The 23,982-nt window shown below is 43.2% G+C and overlaps 1 protein-coding gene and 1 non-coding gene across 5 annotated transcripts in view; one reads left to right on the top strand and one right to left on the bottom strand.

The window, feature by feature from the left end:
• ATXN7L1 (ataxin 7 like 1) overlaps positions 1-23,982 on the bottom strand; it is a 254,909-nt gene that overhangs the window by 83,317 nt on the left and 147,610 nt on the right. The gene's annotated exons all lie outside the window — the stretch shown is intronic.
• Positions 6,919-6,991, top strand: TRNAG-UCC (transfer RNA glycine (anticodon UCC)). Its single transcript has one exon. It is a non-coding gene; the product is annotated as a tRNA-Gly (tRNA).

Genomic DNA, 23,982 nt, shown 5'->3' with positions numbered 1-23,982 from the left:
CTCTTGCGGACTGTGAATAACAAAGTGCCTTTTCAGTGGCAATTATCTCCTGATCTGTTGGCCTTACCATATCTGAATCATAATAAAACGTACATCTTCAAACAGCCAGGGATGGGGCCTGGTGATGCTGATGACCCAGGAACCACACTTAGTGCAGGAAGGCTCTAAATTACTGTGTTCCTGTCACAAACAGGGTGCTGCAGCCGGACTCTGAGGGGGATGACTGCACTGTACACGTGTCTGACTGCTCCAGAGCCCAAGGTGCTATAGGAATGAAAGGGGCGAAGTGGCTGAAGCCACTACAGAGGAGACCCTGAGGACAAGAGCCAGTGCTTCTGTCTTCCTTTCCAAATGATATGAGATCATGGAGCATCCTAGATAGAAATTTAATAAACAGCTGCAATGAAAGGGAAGCAGAAACTGAGGCCCTTAAACTGCAGCAGGCACAGTGGCCATAAGGGTGACTCAAGGCTCAAGGGCGGAAGGGTAGGACTCCAGAGGGCCAACAGCACATGCTAACTGCATGCTATCTATGCCGTCTGATGTGGGCCCTGGAGGTCACATGTGCATCCTCAGGACACCTGTCAGGAGGTCCCAGAGGCCTTCTAGGGTAAGCCCTGGGATCCGAGTGACTTATTGGTCCCCAGAGCAAGAAACTATCCAGGTACACATTAATGCTTCCACCCAGAGGCAAATGAGGGCTCTGCAGACCTCCCCTCCCCCAGGGAGACCTGGGGCTTACAGAAGAGACCTAGATAGGATCTCACACCTTTTGACTCAAAGGCCACAGCACTTCTCTTCTTCCCAGGACTTTGTGGCTCCATGTGCTACTAATAAAAGCAAATCCTGATTAAGAACTATTGATTGTAAGTACTTCACATGGCTTATCTCATCTAATCCTCACAACTCTAAGAAGTAGCTGCCATTTAAATCCTTATTTTCAAGATGAGTAAGCAAGTCCAGAGGGAGTAAGCAGCTTGCCCAAGTCACCTTCTAATTGGCAGGATCAGAACTTAAATCCAAATTTTGCACCCAGGAGCCTTTGACTGTCTCCATACTGAGGGCGGCATTATTCCAGGTGGAGGCCTCGGGTTGTGGGCCCTGAGCATCAGCACCACTGACGGCAAACTGTCTCACCGACCCCAGATCTGCACTTTACGAGCTCTCCGGGCCAATCTGCTGCATGCCAAAGTCTGAGAAGCCTGTGTCAAAAGCAAACCTGATGGACACTTATTTTCCAGCCCAGGCTGATAATAATACCACAAGTGAAACTCTAACTATAGATTTCTCAGCTTAGCCCAATGCTCCATGAGCCAGCCTGGCAAGAAGGAATAGGCATGGGTTCAAAACCTGGCTCCAGCAGCAGGTGTCAGTTTGGAAACTTTGGACAAATAACAATTTCTCTAAGCCTCCTTTATTCCTCACGTGGAGAATGGAATGTAATATCTACCTTCTAGAGTTCATGTGGTCACCTGGGTGAGATAACTAGATAAAGTACACCACCCCACATCTAAACCCAGGAAATGCTCTGCGATGGGCAGCCCCGGGTTCCTCAGAGCTTCCCAATCTTCTAAAATGTATGTCCTTTTGCGTCATGCTTTACAGTAGTATGGCTCCCCTGGTAGTTCAGCTGGTAAAGAATCTGCCTGCAATGCAGGAGACCCTGGTTTTATTCCTGGGTCAGGAAGATGCACTGGAAAAGGGATAGGCTACCCACTCCAGTATTCTTGGGCTTCCTTTTGTGGCTAAGATGATAAAGAATCCACCTGCAATGCAGGAGACCTGGGTTCGATCCCTGGGTTAGGAAGACCCCCTGCAGAAGGGAAAGGCTACCCACTCCAGTATTCTGGCCTGGAGAATTCCATGGACTGTATAGTCCATGGGGTCACAAAGAGTCGGACACGACTGAGCGACCTTCACTTTCACTTTTGGGGCTTCCCTGATAGCTCCGTCGGTAAAAGAATCTGCCTGCAATGCTGGAGACCACAGTTCGATTCCTGGGTCAGGAAGATCCCCTGGAGAAGGGATAGGCTACCCACTCCAGTATTCTTGGGTTTCCTTTGTGGCTAAGCTGGGAAAGAATCTGCCTGCAATGTAGGAGACCTGGGTTCAATCCCTGGGTTGGGAAGATCCCCTGGAGAAGGGAAAGGCTATCCACTCCAGAATCCTGGCTTAGAGAATTCCATGGACTGTATAGTCCATGGGGCCGCAAAGAGTCAGACATGATTGAGCAACTTTCACTTTACAAAAGTATGAATCCTGAGTCCCTTTGGTGACCAAACTGAGACTAGTTTTCAGAAAGATTAAGGATAACTGAATCCTTAATCTTGACCTTAATCCTGGGTGCTATGGTCTTAGATAACTAGAGAGGTGAGCTATCTAAACAATGCCTAAAGGCATTACATTAACACTCACGTGGAGCCCAGGTTCCCAATATTGTTGAGGGTTCTAATCCCAAGGGTGGTGGGGAAGGAAGTGCTCCCTTGAGAATGGCAGAAATTCACATTTAAGCATTGGCCCTGTTTTCATCTTTATTACCTGACTAACCTGGCATGCCAGAAGGAACTGTCACCACTGGCATGTCTATCAAAAAACATACACAAATCCATATCCCAGAGGTGGAGCAGAATTAATGGTGGCAAAAAAACCCAGCTCCAAGCACAGACCAAATACTGCAACGGTGACCCCAGTCCTTTCTGGGCCAAACCAGCCATCTCCAGGCCTGTAGCCCTCATATCTCTGCTGGGGCTGGGGCATCCCAACCAGACACCGACAGGCTTAAGGCACAGGTAAGGAAAAGGGATCTCTCCTTTCCCCAAAAAGGAGGAAGGAGGAAAAAAAAGAAAGGATGTGGGAGAGGAAGAAGGGAGCCTCAGGGAACAATGACGCCATCCCTAAACCACCACCAAGTACGCTTTTCAATTAGGAGAAGGGGATACAAGCAGAATTTAAAGGTTTTTTATTTTAAAGATAAAGAAATAATAATAATACTTGCTCCATTACATAAATTAAAATCCCACTGTGACATGTAAGTAGTTAGCCTTCATATTCTCAATGAAAGGGTCCAGGCAGCAAAATGAAAACCTGAGCAGACCTCATTTTTTCCTTATTCCCTTCAGGATTTGGGGATCTTTATGAAGATAGTTACTCTGCTTTGCATGGGAGCTCAACTCTTTTCTGATCCTTTTAGATTTTGGTCCAGAAAAAATCCAAACTCTTAAAACTCCAAAATCAAAGTAGGTTCTCAGGTACCTTAACTCTGACACAGCTCTCAAGTTATCCATTCATTAAGACCAAAAAAATCTAATTATATAAGCTATGAGAATGTAATAAGGAATTTAGAAAATTCAGGTATGAATGTGGAAGAAAATAAAAATTACCCATAATTACTACATTTTTTGTTTAAAGATACATGTACATGCATATTTTTAAAAAACGTGACTGTACTGAGCACTGTATATTGTGTTGGCCAAAAACATCATTTGGGTTTTTCCATAAAATCTATTGGGCTTCCCTGTTAAATGCTCTTTTTTTCCTATCATGAAATTTCTTTGTCATGAAATATTAAAAAATATTTTTAGAGGTCTGCTTCATAGTCTAACAGCCTTTACTGTTTGGCGTTCCTACTGGTTCCAGTTTTTTGCTATTATAGATAAGTCTGTAGTGAACGTCCTTTAAGTAAGTGCTTACACACATTTCCATATATATATATATGTTTTCATATAAATTCCTAGAAGAAATTTTAATTGTAGGCCCTTGATACATGCAGTCAAATGCCTGGCGGAAAGGGAGCCCCTACTTACATATCCACCAGCTCCATAGAGTCTGTCTCCTTTCTTTATCACTAACACTGGGTACTATTAATTTATCAACTTTTGCCATTTTTATAAGTGAAAAACATTGGTTTAATATTTATCAGTGAGGGTGGACATTTTTCATGCTTGGTCACCTGAATTTGTTTTTATGAACTGCATATTCATACCCATTCTTTAGTATATGTCTTTTGTCATTAATCTCTAAGATTTTTTATAATAGAATATAAAAAGAATATAAGTAACTGAAAATTAGGAGTTGAAAATGATAATTTTTTCTTTGTGAGATTTAAAACCATGAAATGGTTAATGTCATCATGCACTAAAAATCTTTTCACGGTGAAGGAAAGGATATGGGGGGAGGTAAAGTTTAAATCTGATAAAAAATTCTTTATTACCCAAGCTGATCCCACAACTCTCATTTTGAAACTTCTCCCTTTCCCAGGTAACTCAGCTGGTAAAGAATCTGCCTGAGATGCAGGAGACCCTGGTTTGATTCCTGGGTCAGGAAGTTCCCCTGGAGAAGGGATAGGCTACCCACTCCAGTACTCTTGGGCTTTCCTGGTGGCTCAGATGGTAAAGAATCGGCCTACAATGTAGGAGACCTGGGTTCGATCCCTGGGTTGGAAAGATCCCCTGGAGGAGGGCATGGCAATCTACTCCAGTATTCTGGCCTGGAGAATCCCCATGGACAGAGGAGCCTGGCGGGCTACACTCCATGGGGTCGCAAAGAGTTGGACACGACTGAGCAACTAAGCATAGCACCCCTTTTAAAACAACAGCAGCAACAACAAAGCACCAAACATAGATACAATGACAAGATGACCTCTTAGAATGAGTCCTGTCCCTAAGCTAGGTAGCCCCCATGCTCTCCCAGGAAATCTGTAGCAGGACAGCACTCACAGGGAAGAACATTCATATGGGCACCTACCCACATGGGTCCAGCTCGAGCATCCACGGGAAGTGCAGTACATTTTGCAGAGGTTCTTGTTTGGATTAGAGACAGAAAGTCTGTGGCCCGAATTCTGCGTTCCTGTGTGCCACCTGGCATGTGCTAAGTGATCAGAAAAACCCATAGAAATTGGAATCCACCTCCACCCTCTGGGCGGACAGGAGTGAAGAAGATTTAAGGAAGCTACAACACTGTGTGCTCGACTCACTGTTCCAAAGAGGCAGGGCCTCACTGACCTTTTGGTGTGGTTGCTGAGGGCACCCCAGAGAGGCAGAGCATAGACCTGTAAACTCTGGAATCTCCCAGGCAAGGAAACACCTCTTCACATACAGTTTGCATTTCAACAGCTGACAGCAGGAGGAGAAAATGTGGCCAGCCAGGTTGGGAGGGTGGAGAGTGACAACTGATGGGAGGCGAGCAACCACCTTGCACTTGGGGCAAACCCAGGGCACTCAGTGCAGGGCAGGTATTCAGGTTGGATGCTTACCATTCACATGGGCTCTGAGTCTGCCAGGGCATGTGTCCAGGCTCTGACGGTTCATAAATAGAATAGGAAGTCCAGAGCAGAAGGAAGGCTGTAGCACAGGAATGTGAACGGGGAGAAAGGGTTTATCTTGCGGGAGAGTCTCCAGATTGAGCAAAGAAGCACCAGCTCCAGGTATGAAAGACATCATAGACAGATGATGAATGGAGGCCAGGTATGAGGTTGCCTACAGCGTTTCCATATTACCTCTAGCTTTCAGAATGAGCGAGACTTTAACACAGCAAGCTATAATAGTCACCAGGCCATGAGCACTCCCCACTATGATAGAGAGATTCTTTTTTTCTTTGGTAATCAGTAGTTGAAGGACAGATTAGTGAAAGGGAAGCTAAGGAAAGACAAAAAGGAGTGGCTAGCTCAGTGGCACCCCACTCCAGTACTCTTGCCTGGAAAATTCCATAGACGGAGGAGCCTGGTAGGCTGCAGTCCATGGGGTCGCTAAGAGTCGGAGACGACTGAGTGACTTCACTTTCACTTTTCACTTTAATGCATTGGAGAAGGAAATGGCAACCCACTCCAGTGTTCTTGCCTGGAGAATCTCAGGGACAGGGGAGCCTGGTGGGCTGCCGTCTATGGGGTCACACAGAGTCGGACATGACTGAAGCGAGCTAGGGAGAATGTTTGGCATTTTGGCCTTTTCGGAATTCGTTCCCCCACCCCATCCCATTTCTTCTTCCACTAACAGACCTTGATTTTGCTCTGGGGAACACCCTTCTCCCACATTCAGTCCATGAGCACCCATGGGGTAGACCCTCCCCCACCTCTGAAGACTTGAGAGGCTCCCTCCAAGGACATGGGTAGTTTTTACAGTCATTAATCCAGGCAACTGTGAAGGCCTTATAGGCTAAAGAGCTTCCACATACAAAATTGCTAGCCGGGGCTTTGGGTTGTTCTAGTTTTCTAAACTCAGGCACCACCTCGTCTCTTGGTTCCCTAGGTTAGGATTCAAAAGCACCCCGTGGCAATAACTGAACCCTAGAAAAGGGAGCTAGGAATATTCTCTGTAAGCATCATTGCTGCATTTTCACCGCAGAACTAATTGGCCGTAAGGCAATCTTGCCTTAGAAGATAAAATAACTGGCTGACAGTTTAGTCTGACAGTTTGGTTTCACTTCTCCACTGATGCAGGATTCCTATTCTTATATTGCATAAATCTTAGCTCTCATAATGGTCTATACAGTGAACAGTAGACATGTGGTCTTAAAATGGTGAATGAGAAGCACTATGTATATTGACTCAATAGAAAATATGGTGATAAAACTTATGGGAAAGTGTGAAATAACAGAGGGCAAACCTGACTGCAGCCTACTAGAAAATGATAACATATCAGTTTGCAAATCCTCCAGTGATTTGAAGGCACAGAGTCGAAGCCACGTTTCCCATAGAACTCTGGAACGTCTGTCAAGGGACGAGTGACAGTACACCAAGAGTACACATGGTGGGAGGTTTTCACAAGGCAACACAGACCTCAGGCACCAATGTGCACCCTAGTATTTGGAAACTGACACCTCGCTCAATGAAGGAAGAAATTATAGTGAAAAAGAAAAAATGTGATGCTGAGTGAGGAGAATAATCAACAGCAGCAACAAAGTACAAAATACTGTTCAGGGCCTTCCCTGGTGGTCCAATGGCTAAGACTCTGCACTTCCACTGCAGGGGGCCCGGGTTTGATCCCTGGTCAGGGAACTAAATTCCACATGCTGCAACTAAGAATTAGTATGCCACAAATTAAGTTTTAGAGAGCTGCAACTATGGCCTGGCACAACTAAATAAATATTAAAATAAAGTGAATGGAAGACTTGGAAGACAAGTGCTTATGTACAACCCACAAAATAAAATCAGTTACTTGTGCAATATTGCCATGAATCTACACACATTTGAAATGTATTCAGGGATTTCCCTGCTGGTACAGTGGATGAGAATCTGCCTGCCAATGCAGAGGACACGGATTCCATCCCTGATCCGTGAGGTCTCCACATGCCTTGGACCAACTAAGCTCATGCACCACGGATGGTGAGCCCACGCTCTGGAGCTCGCGAGGTACAACTTCTGAGCCCACCTCTTCACCTATTGAAGCCCGAGTGCCTAGAGCCTGTGCTCTACAACAAGAGAAGCCACCACAATGAAAAACCCAGGCACCACACTAGAGAGTAGCTCCCCGCTTGCCACACTAGAGAAAAGCCTGTGTGGCAATGAAGACCCAGTGCAGCCAAAGATAAAGAAAGAAAAAAAAAGTATTCAAATATTCTGCATTTCACAATAAAGACTTTAATTTGTTTTTGTTTGTTAATTCTCATTTTTTGTTTCACTATGTTTTTTTTAATGTTTCTCTTTTAGTTTCTGTTATTTAATATTGCTATCACAGCCAATGAGTTATGCAGTGAAAATGTTTGCAATGAAAATGCCTGTGGCAAAGATGTCTATGGCCAAAACAGACACACCAGAGAGGTGGCCCCGGGCTTCTGCTCATCCTGGAGCAGGAGCAGGTACAGTGGATACTGATCAGGGATCCAGACCTTCTCAGAAAGGGGGACTAAGTCTAGGAATGATTAGACTACATTTTGGGCAAATCTGATATGTATTTAAATCGGGGGTATACCTGGAACTTTTGGTGGAGACGGGAAGAGTTAGGATTTGGCAGCTTCACAAAGGACAAACTAAAACCCCACAAGTGACAGAAAAGCCAGTTACATAAGGAGTGCACAGTGCTTTTGAAGTAGATTTCTGCTTTTCAGCAAGCAGTAGTGAACAGAGAGAGCCATCATAAAAGGTCTGGCCAAGATTATGCTCAAAGACTGGGCTGCCAGGGAGACTAGGAAAGGAGCCCCTCTTCAACTGTGCCCCAAATTCTGGAGTCTCCCAAAAGCCAGGGTGACTGGATAACCTCTTAAATGTCCTCTGGCCCTATAACTACCAAAGCTGAAATGTAGTTGAATTAAGAATTGAGTTCTTAAGCCATAAGAAACCTCGAGGTATGGGCTGGAATCTGAAACCTGGAATCCACTTCTTTAAATAGCCTGAACACCACTCAGGAAGCCTGATATCTTGATCTTGGTACAGCCCTTGGACCACAGTTCCTTCTCTGGGTAGTTATCCACAGTGCAAGTGGTTAATTCATTAATATATACAGAGTGCAGACTTGAATGGGTAGAGTCAACACAGCCCTTTTCTGAGTTAGCATCTAGGCACCTTCTCTTTGCCTCAGAGGAGCCAGTGTCTTTCGGGCATCCATTGGAGAGTCCCAGGGCGCTGTCCACCTGTCTGACAGAGCCAAAGCCAACTCTGGTGAGGCCGCATGGTCAGCCCTGCTTCCCTCCGCTTGGGCAAAGCCACTTGTTTCACTTTCTCCCTGTGGCCCTTTCATTCTCTTGGGACTTTGGGCTACAGAAACTTTTCCTTCATACACATGGCTTCTCTGCCCAGGTTCTGACCCTGCAGAAATCCTCAGGAAGGAGACCCTTTACCCACCCAATAGCATGGACAGCAACGACCACAATAACCTAAGCCTCTGGGTGCTGAATGGCAGGGCCAGGATGTGGCTTCAGAAAGTAGTAGCCTTCCTGCCCCATTCTTTCTCTGGCCGCTGGGCAGTCGGTTGGCCCTGGCAAGAGAGGAGACACCCACACATGCCCTGGGTAACATTCATCATACAAATGAAGTCACTTCATAGTGACTTCAAAATGCATTTTAATCCAGCCACAGACACTGGACTATCCTCAAACACTAGGAAGACAGAGGTGGAAGACTGAGAGCGCAAGACAGTGCATGCATATGCCTGCACATGCATGCATGTTTGGGGTTGGGTCTATATAAGAAGATACAGAACTACTTCCTGTTTCCAGCATTGTGGCCCCAAGTCTTGATACTCTTGTTCTTTGGCTGCATGAAGTGGGGTATATAATTTTGTGTTGGGGTTTCTGTGAAACAGGGGGCTAAGAGGGCTCGGGGTTACACAAACCTGGGTGTGAATCCTGATCCTGCCACTTGCCAGTTGTCTTACTGCAAGTTCCTTTACTCCCTGTGCCTCAGTTTCCTCATCGACACGCTGGGAATAACGAGAGTCCTTCTGCAAAGCTCTGCTGTGATTGCCAAATATGTTAACATACACAGTGCACTTAGAAAATTTCCTGGCACACAGTACATATTCAATAAATATTTGGTATTATTATTCAACAAGTGGCAGATAGCATTATTATAAATAAAATGGGGTGGGAAACTGAACTAAATCAAACCTCAGTTCTTTTGCAGCTCCAAAATCCCACAATTTTATGATTTTTTTTTTAATGGAAGATACAATGGATCTTTTGAAGGAAAACACCAGTCAGAGGGAAAGGGGCCACAGAGAACCTAGGACTGTGCTGCCCACCCAAGTCCTGGACCTTGTATGTGCAAGCCTACATGTTTTGCTTTGTGGCAAAGCCCATGTGTTTCAGGTTGGCACAAACTGGGATGGCCCCCAGCACTGTAGCCTCCTCCCTGTGAACACTGCAGAGTGAGGAGGTCAAGACTCTTTCTGTTTGTCCTGTTTGTAGATTCTAGCTCCACCTTCAAGCTGCAGCTCCATTATGCTGAACTGTTTAGCTGGGCCATGAGGTCAGAACTAATAGGCTTCACGTGTCCATTCCACCACTGAGCTATTCTATCGGCTGCCAACAGAGTACTTCAGTGGCCATGTGGACACAAAAACTCCTGGAACTAATAAATTTAGTAAAGTTGCAGGATCAATACACAAAAACCTGTTGTGTTTCTATACACTAATAATACTCTATCAGAAAGAGAAATTAATAAAACAATTCCATTGACAAATTGCATCTAAATGAATAAAAAATCTAGGGATAAATTAACCAAGAAAGAGAAAGACTTAAATATTGAAAATAACAAGACATAAGTGAAAGAAATTGAAGAAAATGCAAATAAATAGATATTCCATGTTCGTGGATTGGAAGAATTCATATTGTTAAAATGTCCATATTGAGCCCATGTGCTGCAAGTACTGAAGCCTATGTGCCCCAGAGTTCATGCTCCACAAGAGAAGCCATTGCAACTTGAGACCAGCCTCAGCTTGCTGCAACTAGAGAAAAGCCCATGAAGCAACAAAGACTCAGCACAGCCAAAAATAAATAACGTAAGTAAGATTATAAAGAAAATGTCCATACCAGGACTTCTTTGGTGGTCCAGTGGCTAGGACTTCATGCTCCCAATGTAGGGTGCCAGGGTTTGATCCCTGGACAGGGAACTAGATCCCACATGCTGCAACTAAGAGATCACATGCCACCACCAAGATCCTGAAAGCTGCAACAAAGACAGAAGATCTTGTGTGCTGCAACTAAGACCCAGCACAGCCAAAAAAAAAAAAAAATGTCCATACCACCCAAAACAATCTATCTTGCCTGGAAAATTCCATTGACAGAAGAGCCTGGCAGGCTAAGTCCATGGGGTTGCAAAGAGTCGGACACAACTGAGTGACTGAAAATGAAAAGCAATCTACAGATTCAATGCAATCCATATCAAAATACAATGGCATTACAGAAACAGAACAAATAGCCCTAAAATTTGTATAAAACCATAAAAGAAGCTGAATAGCCAAACTAACCTTGAGAAGGAAGAACAAAGAGGGGAGGCACCATGCTCATTAATTTTAAACTATAATACAAAGCTATAGTAATTAAAGCAGTGTGGTATTAGTATAAAAATTACATAGCTCAATGGAACATAATAGAGAGCCTAGAAATAAATCCATGCATACATAGTCAATTAATTTATAACAAAGGGGCCAAGGATATACAATAGGAAATAGATAGTCTCTTTAATAAATGGTGTTGGGGTGCTTTCCTGGTGGCTCAGTGGTAAAGAATCCACCTACCAATGCATTAGACATAGGTTTAATCCCTGGTCCAAGAAGATTCCCATATGCTGTGGGGCAACTAAGCCTGTGCGTCACAACTATTGCACCTGTGCTCTAGATCCCAGCAGCCACAACTACCGAAGTCCGCACACCCTAGAGCTAGTCCTCTGCAATGAGAAGCCACAGCAACGGGAAGGCCTGGAACCACAACTAGAGAGTAGCCACCACTTGCGGTAACTAGAGAAAAACCCGCACAGCAATGAAGACCCAGCACAGCCAAAAGTAAGTAAGGAAAATTACTTTTAAAAAATGCTGTTGGGATAACTAGACAGCAGTATGCAAAAGAATGAAATGGGACCACTTCTTACACCATCTACAAAAACCAGCTCAGATGAATTAAAGATTTGAATGTTATTCCTGACACCACAGAACTTGCAGAAGAAAATATAGACAGTGAGCTCCTTGACATAGCTTTTGGAGATGATTTTTTTTCAATCTGACACCAAAAGCAAAAGCAACAAAGGCAAAAATAAACAAATGGGACCACATCAATCTAAAAAGCTTTCCATAAGCAAAGGAAATAATCAAGAGAATAAAAAGGCAACTTGCTGAATGGGGAAAATATTTTCAAATCATATGTATATGATAATGGGTTAATGTCCAAAATATATATAGAACGCATACAACCCAATAGCAGAAAAACACATAATCTGGTTACAAAATAGACAGAGGATCTGAACAGACATTTTTCAAAAGAAGACATACATATGGGCAACAGGTACATGAAAGGATGCTCTACCTCATTCATCACCAGTGAAATGCAAAGTAAAACCATAATGAAATATCAGATCTGTTAGAATGACTTATCAAAAAGATAACAAATAACAAGTGTTGCTGAGGATGTGGAGATGCAGCCACTAAGGAAAACAGTATGGAGGTGCCTCAAAAAATTAAAAATAGAACTACCACATGATCCAGTAATTCTAATTCTGGGTATTTATCTGAATAAAACAAAAACACTAACTTGAAAAGATACAAGCACACTTCCCTGCAGCATTATTTACAATAGCTAAGATATGGAAACAACTCTCAGTATCCATCAATGGATAAATGGATAAAGAAACTGCAGTGTGTATATTTATACACACCCACACACACACACACACACCCACACAACAGAATACTGTTCAGCGTAAAAAACAATGAGGGATTTCCCTGGTAGTCCAGAGGTCAAAAATCTGTCTTGCAATGCAGGGAACATAGGTTTGACCCTTAGTCGGGGAACTAGGATCCCACATGCCATGGGGCAACCAAGTCCACAGGCTGCAACTAGAGAGTCTTTTTTTTTTAATTTTAAAAAGAATGAAATCTTGCTATTTGCAACAACATGGATGGACCTTGAGGGCATTATGCTCAGTGAAATAAATCAAAGAGAAATACCATATGATTTCTCTATGTAAGGGACTAAATATAAATATGTATATACACCTATACCTCAAACTCATAAATACAGAAAACAGAGGCAAGGGGTAGGATAAATGGGTCAATTGTTTTTGATTTTTTTTTTAAGTTAAAAAAGAAAAAACAATTAAAAAGATTAAAAAAAAATTTTGTCCCATTGGCACTTGACTTTGTTGCAAAGCCAGGGGGAACAGGAGAAGCAGTACTTGCCAAATAGGCTAGATTTTGGAAGTGAAAGTCATTGCTCAATGAGGTTCTGGGTCTTTCTTTGATGGGAACAGAATATCTGGGTTTAAAACCTCCTTTTTCAAGAGAACCAAAAGACAGGGTGTATTAGTTTTCTACTGCTGGAACAAAGTACCACAAACTTTGTGTGGTAAACTCTGTCTTAAAGCAACAGGAATTTATTCTTTCCTAGCTCAACTGGCCAGAGTTCCAAAAGCAAATTGCTGGCAGGGTTGGCTCCCTATGGAAAATTTGAGGGAGACTCTGTTCCCTGTCTCTCCGTTTGTCATGTCACCTGCCCCACTTCCATCTCTTGCCTCTGGGTTCACATGGCCTTCTTCCCTGTGTGCCTCTTTCCAAACCTTTCTCTCCTTTCTCTTGAGTTTACTGCCCACCTTAATCCAATACAACCTCATCTTAACTCAATTATTTTTGCAATGCTATTTCCAAATCAGGTCACATTCATAGGCAGGGGGTGGGTAGGGGTTTGCGCTTATTTTTTAGGGTGCACAGTTCAGTCCACTACACAGGACAAACCAGATTCAGAACACAGTGTTGAGGAGAAGAGAAAGAGAGTTTACTGTTTGACCATTGATCAAACAAGAGAAATCCCCTTTGCTCTGAGAAAAGCTAGAAAAGAACTCTAAGTGGGAACAACCAGATCCTGTCCATCTCTGCCTTCCCCACCCTGGAGTCAGTTATGGCAAATTACAGGACTATTGGGAGAATAAGCGCCTAATAATTAGTGTGCAATGAAAGATGCTCCATAAACCTTAAAAAAAAATCGGATTGAATCCTTCCTCACCTCATCCTCAGATGGCACTATCTCTGCCTTCCCACGGTTGATAAGTTGTGTGAGTGCATCCTCTTTGGAGCAATCTGCTCTTTGAATGTCATGCACATACCTGGTTCTGATTAATCAGAATGGGAACATGGTGAGCAGCTTTTTAATTTAATTTTTCCATTTCTGATGAACTGGCAGCACAGCACGTTATTAGCTTGCACACATCCATCCTAACTCCCAATCATCCGGGAAATAATTCCAGGAGCACAAAGAAGGCTGTGAGAGTGCCGCTGGGAGGGATGCACATCTGGCACGTGCAGAAGGATTGAATCCACTGTTCACATTATTTTAGGATGCTTAACACACCCCCACTCCTGCAGGCAGCACAGAAAGTGTCTCACTTGCCATTTAGTGGAAGCAAACCAAGACGAAGCTGAGGGTCAGTGTAACAGCTGGCGGAGCTACTGTGAGCAAGCCCATGGCAGCGGCATGCCACCCTCACCTCTGTCCCCTCCGTGCCAGGCTTCTTGCCTGGTGTCCGACATACACTCAATCAAACAGGAAAGGAAGGTTCAGAGATGCAGTGGTTACCTCTGCAGAGGCATTCTGGGCATTTCCAATCTGCCTGAATAACTGGAAGGCAAAAAGGCATCCCAGTGCCCAGCTCTTAGCCCATGATGGCTGAACGAAAAAACTCATGAACTTCCTACTCATCAGGAGCCTGTGAGAGGCCAGGAAGAATCTCACCTAGTATCTGCCATCGTGGTCCTTCTGTGACTGTGGCATTCCAGGCCCCTGTCAAGCAAATGAGGAGCTCCTGCAGATTCATACAACTACTGCGGCGTCTATTTAGAATCAGTGTCTGAGACTGGATAGACCACTCTACCACACTGCCCCCTCTTCTAATAAATTAACTATTAACATTTTAGAAATGATTGAAATCATCACAGCATGAGGTTCTTTTAAATAACACACAATAGGACTTTCCCCATAGTTACTATTCTCCCGGGAGAAACATTAAGACAAATTAAAAACTAGCAATTGGATCCTCTTCTCTCTCCTCTCAGTCACATAATATAGAACAAGATTTTTTTCTAGCTTGAATATGCTGATGGGTAATTTGACAGGAGCTGTTACAATTAAAATGTGCATCTCTATGCCCCAGCAATTCCTGGGGAAACACTGCATATGTAGAAGACTGTTCTTGCAGCATAGCTGGTAATAGCAGGAGGAAAACCCCAGGATTGTAATCAACATGTCCATTCTATGCAATGAAATTCATGAGGCACAAAGCCATACACAGACTGGAAAGACAACCAAGATGAATCGTCTGGTGAATATCAAGTTGCAGAAGTCATGTATGATACCATTTATGTTCAAACATATATAGCAATATTAGTCATTTTCTATCAGCATATATATATATATGCAGCTACAAGTGCAAGAGAAAAGCATGCACAGACACATCACATCTCAGATGAAGAATAGCGTTTACCACTAGGAGAGGAACTGGGTTTGGAAGAGTAGTAAAGGGGACTTTAACTTGTATTAATGTATTACTTACATATGGGACTTCCCTGGTGGCTTAGACGGTAAAGTGTCTGTCTACAATGCGGGAGACCGGGGTTCGATCCCTGGGTCTTACATAAAGCGAAAATTACTTAAAAAAAAAAAAAAACCCTGGGAAAATGAGAAAGTATGATTGGACTATTTTGTATCTCATGGTGATTTTTCTCTATAAATTTATTATCTAAAATAAATTGACTTATTATCTGAGATAAAATGTAAATTAAAAAGTGTGCCCTTCAGATCTCAGGAAGGAAGGCAGATGGTGACCAGAGACTAACTGTATTATAAATATATAAAACCACCCCACTGAAGAGGACTGGGGAGAAGGGCTGACCTAAGTAGCTTTGGAAATGAATGGAATCTGTAAGACCAAAGGAACATCAGCACTGCACTCTCACTGATAAAGCTGTTTCCCATGGAGACCTTTGTACAGATAAGTAAGGGGAGGAGGCTAGAAGAATCCATATGGTAATAGATTAGAGTTGGAGACATCAGTATGAACTCCTGTTTCTTCCTCAACATAAATACAGATGGTTGCATACAGAAATGGGCTTCCCAGGTGCTGCTAGTGGTAAAGAACCTCCCTGCCAATGCAGGAGGTGCTGGAAACGTAGTTTCCATCCCTGGTGGCATGGCAACCCACTCCAGTATTCTTGCCTGGACAATTACATGGACAGAGGAGCCCGGTGGGCTACATTCCATAGGGTCACTTATCACACACAAATAGAAATATCTACAGACATGTATTTATACACAGGTTAGTGTGTGTGTATACACACACACACACACACACACACACATATATATATATATACTTTTTTTTTTCTTGCTCTGTCAGCTGAGAGGGCCGAGAAACAATACTTCAGTAGCAATGGATATTGGTTTCTGATATTATTCTTCAATCAAAAGAACCAGGACTCCCTGGAGAAATGGCTAATTCTAAGGAAGGAGAGCGTACTTTCTATTCCTTAAGTGTGGACTTCCTTCCAAAGAGTAGTGTATATAAAAGGGGACAGTGGAGAGACCTGACAAACATACCTCAGCCGGGTAACCCAGGGCGATGTCAACAGTGATAAACCATGATGACAGTGTGATGCTAATGATGCGAGGAAAGGGTACCTCTGTGATCTTGAGCCCCAAGACCCACAGCCCAAGTCTAATCATGAGAAAAAATACCAGACACATTTCTACAGAGAGCTTTCCTAAAACTCCCTGATTGGTACTCCTCAAAACTCTCAAGGCTGGGACTTCCCTCGTGGTCCAGTGGCTAAGACACCACACTCCCAATGCAGGGGCCCCGGCTTGATTTCTGGTCAGGGAGCTAGATCCCACATGTTGCACTGAAAGATCCTCAAAACAAAAAGCAACAGAAACAACTCTCAAAGTTACCGAGCAAGGAAAGCTCACAGCCAAGAGGAGCCTAAGGGGAGAGAATGCAATGTGGTGTCCTAGAACAGAAAGACATTAGAGAAGACAACGGAAATCTGGATGAACTATGGACTTTAGTGGATCAATATTAGTTCAATAATTGCAAAGTCTATCATACTAATGTAAAACGTCAATAATAGAGGAAACTGGCTGCGGGGTATGTGAGAACTCTAAATTACCTTCGCAATATTTTTAAAAGTCTAAAACTGTCCTAAAAATAAAGTCTATTGGAAAAAAAAATGTTCTTTTAATGTACACATTCTTTCCTATTCTTTATTGAAAAAAAAAAAAAAAGTAAAAATCTAAGTACAGATTTAAAATTTACAAGGTTAGATCACAGAATTTTAAATCTGAGAGATTTTAGGACTAGGAGGCCAACCACCTGAGACTATGGCCGGACTGAATTTGTAGTTTGATTGAATGGCTTGGCGTACTTGACCCCCAAGGCCCTCACAGCACTCAGTGATAGCCACTGAGGTCTTGGCAAGCCATGGGTACAGTTGGCCTAGAATGAGCATTTGTAGTCAATGTGAGCAAACTGGAGCCAGCGTTGGGTGGGGATAGAGTCACTGCAGCCTCGTGTGTGGTTCTTGTCTATCTGTTTGCCCTGGTACTCATGCCATGCTGCTGGTTTAGATGTGGGCAATACTGGTGAGCTAAATCAAGGAAGGTCTGGGGAGACCATCGCTCTTCTGCTCAAAATCCTTTAATCTCTTGGAACTGTCTGTCTTGTTTACTCCCTTCCAGTCACACTAGCCTCCTAGGTATTCCTCAAACCCTCCAATCAGACTCAGCGCCTTTGCACTGTCTGTTTCCTCTGCCTGAAATGCTTTTCCCCTGGAACACCTCACAACTCACCCCCACCACTTCTTTTGGGTCACTGCTCAAATATCACAGAATCAGAGAGACCTTCATGGAGAAAATAGCAACCCCTTCAGCATCCCTCTCTTCATTCCTCGCTTGCTTAATTTTCCAAGTATTATTAACGTTGTCTATTTAGTTGCTTGTTACCTGTCATTCCCAAACAGAAGGTGATTTTGATGAGAGCAGAGATTTTACCTTTTTTTGTTTACTGTTATATCACTAATACCTAGAACAGAACTGAGTACTCAGCAGGCTCTCAATAATCTGTTGAATAAATACGTGAATGAATGGGAGGTCTTTTTACATCAAAGTGTGGTGAATAATATGTCAATAAATAATAATAATTATAGTCACACTGCATTTCTCAGCCCCTTCTCTTTTTTTTTTTTAATAATTTTTTTGGTTGCATTAGGTCTTTGTTGCTGTGCATGGGTTTTCTCTGCAGCAAGCAGAGGCCACTCTAGTTGTGTGCACAGGCTTCAGGAGCTGCAGCACAGGGTCTCATTAGTTGGGGCTCTAGGTCCCTAGAGCACTTGAGCTCCAGTAGTTGTGGCACATGGGCTTTAGTTGCCGGCAGCATGTGGAATCTTCCTGGACAAGGGATTGAACCTGCATCCTCTGCACTGGCAGGTAAATGCTTATCCACTGTACCACCAGAGAAGTCCAGCCTCTTCTATTCTTTAAAGCTTCAGAAAGTTAACCTTCTTCACAAACTCTTGTCTTGGTACAAAAGTATATGGCACACGTAAGTGGATTGTTCATTCAACAAATATTTATTAAGTGGGTCCTGTATGTCAAAGCACAGTAGTGGCACCAGGGGTACAAAGGTGAAAAAGACCCACTCTCCAACTTCCAGGAGCTCCATTCGCTCATGTACACATCTATCCACCCTTCCAATCCTTTTGAGGCCCTGCTAAGGGTCAGACATTGCATGGCTAAGCAATATTAAGTATACCACATTGTCTTTATCTCTGGATTGTTAACCCTCCTAATAGCAGACAATTGAATAATTCAGTTGTAACTCTGCCATGTACTAATTATTTGACCCTAAAAAATCATAATTCTCTAAGTATTAGTTTCCTCATCTGTAAACAAGGGTTTGAGACTCCTGGCCAGCCTGCCTCTCACCACTGCTGGGAATGTCAAATGAAATGATCCAAAAATAAATGTGCTTTCTGCACCAGGAAGGCCCAGACACATGGAAGGGATTCTCAGCCAGTAAATGCTAAAAACAAAGCTAAAACCCAAACAAACAAAACAAAAAAACCCTCAAAGTGAAGCCTTCACTCAGATCTGTGTGGGCCCCACAGCCTGAGTAGCTTCTGTGGCTGGAGAGGCCAACCTGCCATCACTCAAAAATTCCATGGTTAAACAAAAGTCAGAAGAGGCAGTCTGACTCCTGTTAAGGTAATCCTTTGCAGATTAAGTAGACCATCAGTAATCTTTGGTTAACATCCGAATCAAGTATGTACCAGCTCTTCCCACTCTTGGCCCCTCCAGCTGGTGGTCTGTTGTCTATTGTGTGCTGTTCTGAAGCTTTGGCAGCCCTCAGTCTTCTTTCATATTTTTAAAAAAATATCTTGACTTGGCTGGCTCTGGAGTTTCTTAGAAGATGGAAAGGAAGAAAGAAAGTGAAGTCACTCAGTCATGTCTGACTCTTTGTGACCCCATGGATTGTAGCCTATCACACTTCTCCATCCATGGGATTTTCCAGGCAAGAGTACTGGAGTGGGTTGCCATTTCCTTCTCCAGGGGATCTTCCTGACCCAGGGATCAAACCTGGGTCTCCTGCATTGTAGGCAGATGCTTTTACCATCTGAGCCACCAGGGAAGATGGAGCTTGTTAGTAAATGAAAGTGATTCTTAAATGTTGATTTATAAACATCATTGACCAGGCCAGGTCCTTTTCAAAGGGAAGATATTTTGAGTCTTCCAAAGTCTAATCAAAGTGAATAAGCAGAGAGATGGGGGTGGAGTGGGAAGGAGAGGAGAGAATATGAGACAAAGTAAGGAGGTGACGGAGCAAGCAGAGAGGATACATATGAGCCACGACTGGATTTCTCCATTGCTCTGGAATCTCCTACTCTCACACTTATGTTCTCTCTTCCTGATGGGGTACATGACATTGTCAGCATTAACTGAAAAGGTGGAAGCTTTCAGACAGAGCTGGCAAATTTATTCTATGGAAACAAAGACTTACCCTTCCTCTGTGATCTCACCTATAAAGACTAAAACAGTTTCAAATTAAATACCTTGAATACATTCTATTTTCCTTAGCCTTTTTCCCACTAGACCCCCATGTCCTGGGATACACTAACATCTATAATAATAACAGTGGGATCTGCTGACTCTCGTTTGAGAGCACTTTATCTGAGCCAGACACAGTGCTGAGCACTGTGATTTGTTGTTGTTTAGTTGCTCAGTTGTGTCTGACTCTTTGTGACTTCATGGACTGCAGCATGCAAGGCTCCCTAACTCCCGGAGTTTGCTCAAACTCATGTCCATTGAGTTGATGATGCCATCTAACCATCTCATCCTGGTGCCCCCTTCTCTTCCTGCCCTCAATCATTCCCAGCACCAGGGTCTTTTCCAATGAGTTGGCTCTTCGGATCAGGTGGCCAAAGTATTGGAGCTTCAGCTTCAGCATCAGTCCTTCCAATGAATATTCAGGGTTGTAATAGGCCCCACAGTACATACACACAGTACGCTAGCAGTGCAGCAGTGCATGCATGGGACCTTTTGAAGGAGGGCGCCACTACCTTCATTAGTCCACCATAGTTTGGCCCCAGGTAAATAAGAGGGAGGGAACACAGCTCCACCCATCAACAGAAAATTGGATTAAAGATTTACTGAGCATGGCCCCCCCATCAGAAAAGACCCAGTTTTCCCCTCAGTTAGTCTCTCCCATCAGGAAGCTTCCATACGCCTCTTACCTTCTCCAGCAGAGGGCAGACAGACTGAAAACCACAATCACAGAAAAATAACCAATCTGATCACATGGATTGGTGATCAGATTGGTTGTCTAACTCAATGAAACTACAAGCCATGCTGTGTAGGGCCACCCAAGATGGACGGGTCATGGTGGGGAGGTCTGACAGAATGTGGTCCACTGGAGAAGGGAATGGCAAACCTTTCAGTATTCTTGCCTTGAAAACCCCGTGAACAGTATGAAAAGGCAAAAAGACAGGACACTGAAAGATGAACTTCCCAAGTCAGTAAGTGCCCAATATGCTACTGGAGATCAGTGGAGAAATAATTCCAGAAAGAATGAAGAGACGGAGCCAAAGCAAAAACAACACCCAGTTGTGGATGTGACGTAATAGAAGCAAAGAGTAAAGAGCAATTTATTGCATAGGAATCTGGAATGTTAAGTCTGTGAATCAAGGCAAATTGGAAGTGGTCAAACAGGAGATGGCAAGGGTGAATGTTGACATTTTAGGAATCAGCAAACTAAAATAGACTGGAATGGGTGAATTTAACTCAGATGACCATTATATCTACTACTGTGGGCAAGAATTCCTTAGAAGAAATGGAGTAGCCATCATAGTCAACAAAAGAGTCTAAAACGCAGTACTTGGATGCAATCTCAAAAATGACAGAATGATTTATCTCTTGTTCGTTTCCAAGGCAAACCATTCACTATAACAGCAATCCAAGTCTATGCCAGTAATGATGAAGAAGCTGAAGTTGAATGATTCTGTAAGACCTACAAGACCTTCTAGCACTAACACCCCCAAAGATGTCCTTTTCATTATAGGGGACTGGAATGCAAAAGTAGGAAGTCAAGAAATACCTGGAGTAATAGGCAAATTTGGCCTTGGAGTACAGAATGAAGCATGGCAAAGGCTAATAGAGTTTTGCCAAGAGAATGCACTGGTCATAGCAAACACCCTTTTCCAACAACACAAGAGAAGGCTCTACACATGGACATCACCAGGTGGTCAATATCGAAATCAGATTCATTATATTCTTTGCAGCCAAAGATAGAGAAGCTCTATAGAGTCAGCAAAAACAAGACCGAGAGCTGACTGTGGCTCAGATCACGAACTCCTTATTGCCAAATTCAAACTTAAATTGAAGAAAGTAGGGAAAACCACTAGACCATTCAGGTATGACCTATATCAAATCCCTTAGTCATACAGTGGAAGTGACAAATAGATTCAAGGGATTAGATACGATAGACAGAGTGCCTGAAGAACTACGGACGGAGGTTTGTGACCCTGTACAGGAGACAATAATCAAGACCATCTCCAAGAAAAAGAAATGCAAAAAAGCAAAATGGCTATCTGAGGAGGCCTTACAAATAGCTGTGAAAAGAAGAGAAGTGAAAAGCAAAGGAGAAAGGGCAAGATATACCCATCTGAATACAGAGTTCCAAAGAATAGCAAGGAGAGATAAGAAAACCTTCCTCAGTGATCAGTGCAAAGAAATAGAGGAAAACAACAGAATGGGGAAGATTAGAGATCTCTTCAAGAAAATTAGAGATACCAAGGGAACATTTCATGCAAAGATGGGCACAATAAAAGACAAAAATGGTTTGGACCTAACAGAAGCAGAAGATATTAAGAAGACGTGGCAAGAATACACAGAAGAACTATACAAAAAAGATCTTCATGACCCAGATAATCATGATGGTATGACCATTCACGTAGAGCCAGACATCCTGGAATGCAAAGTCAAGCGGGTCTTGGGAAGCATCACTACAAACGAAGCTAGTGTAGGTGATGGAATTCCAGTTGAGCTATTTCAAATCCTAAAAGACGATGCTGTGAAAGTGCTGCACTCAATATGCCAGCAAATTTGGAAAACTCAGCAGTGGCCAAGGACTGGAAAAGGTCAGTTTTCATCCCAAACCCAAAGAAAGGCAATGCCAAAGAATGCTCAAACTACCACACAGTTGCACTCATCTCACATGCTAGCAAAGTAATGCTCAAAATTCTCCAAGCCAGGCTTCAGCAGTATGTGAACTTCCAGATGTTCAAGTTGGATTTAGAAAAGGCAGACAAACCAGAGATCAAATTGCCAACACCTGTTGGATCATTGGAAAAGCCAGAGAGTTCCAAAAAAACATCAATTTCTGCTCTATTGACTATGCCAAAGCCTTTGACTGTGTGGATCATAACAAACTGTGGAAAATTCTGAAAGAGATGGGAATACCAGACCACCTGACCTGCCTCTTGAGAAATCTGTATGCAGGTAGGAAGCAAGAGTTAGAATTGGACATGGAACAACAGACTAGTTCCAAATCGGGAAATGAATATGTCAAGGCTGTATATTGTCACCCTGCTTATTTAATTTATATGCAGAGTACATCATGAGAAACTCTGGGCTGGATGAAGCACAAGCTGGAATCAAGATTGCTGGGAGAAATATCAATAACCTCAGATATGCAGATGACACCACCCTATGGCAGAAAGTGAAGAAGAACTAAAGAGCCTCTTGATGAAAGTGAAAGAGGTGAACGAAAAAGTTGGCTTAAAGGTCAACATTCAGAAAACTAAGATCATGGCATCTGGTCCCATCACTTCATGGCAAATAGATGGGCAAACAGTGGACAGTGACAGACTTTATTTTTGGGGGGCTTCAAAATCACTGCAGATGGTGACTACAGCCATGAAATTAAAAAATCCTTGCTCCTTGGAAGAAAAGTTATGACCAACCTAGAGAGTATATTAAAAAGCAGAGATATTATTTTGCCAACAAAAGTCTGTCTCGTCAAAGCTATGGTTTTTCTAGTAGTCATGTATGCATGTGAGAGTTGGACTAAAAAGAAAGCTGAGTGCCAAAGAATTGATGCTTTTGAACTATGGTGTTGGAGAAGACTCTTGAGAGTCCCTTGGACAGATCCAACCAGTCCATCCTAAAGGAAATCAGTCCTGACTATTCATTGGAAGGACTGATTTTGAAGCTGAAATTCCAAAACTTTGGCCACCTGATGCGAAGAACTGACTCATTTGAAAAGACCCTGATGCTGGGAAAGACTGAAGGCGGGAGGAGAAGGGGACAACAGAGGATGAGATGGCTGGATGGCATCACCGACTCAAAGGACGTGAGTTTGAGTAAATTCCGGGAGTTGGTGATGGACAGGGAGGCCTGGAGTGCTGCAGTCCATGGGGTCACGAAGAGTTGGTCACGACCGAGTGACTGAATTGAATAGGCACTACCAACTGCTCTGCACCAAGAGTCTAGTCCCTCTTCTTGGACTTTCCCCATTCAGTGTCAGGAATCTTCTGCCAGTTATGAGCTGATGGAACTCATTTCTGTCAACATGTGTTCTCTCCTATTCTTTTCATTTCTTATAGAAGAAATTCAAACACACAAAAAGAATGGTATAACAAATGCCCATGTGCCCACCACTCAGTTTCAACAATTAATATTTTGCCAATCCTATATCATCTATTCCTACCTCCCAACTGTTCCTTTTAGGGAATATTACAAAGCAAACACCAGATACTGTCCCATTTCACCACCAGTTCTTGGCATCTTTTGTCTTTTTCTCCC

The sequence above is a fragment of the Bos mutus genome, chromosome 4, assembly GCF_027580195.1.
Source record: "Bos mutus isolate GX-2022 chromosome 4, NWIPB_WYAK_1.1, whole genome shotgun sequence".
In the NCBI taxonomy this organism is placed as follows: Eukaryota; Metazoa; Chordata; class Mammalia; order Artiodactyla; family Bovidae; genus Bos; species Bos mutus.
The sequence above is the reverse complement of the archived record's forward strand: the minus strand, read 5'-3'. Positions and strand labels throughout refer to the sequence as shown.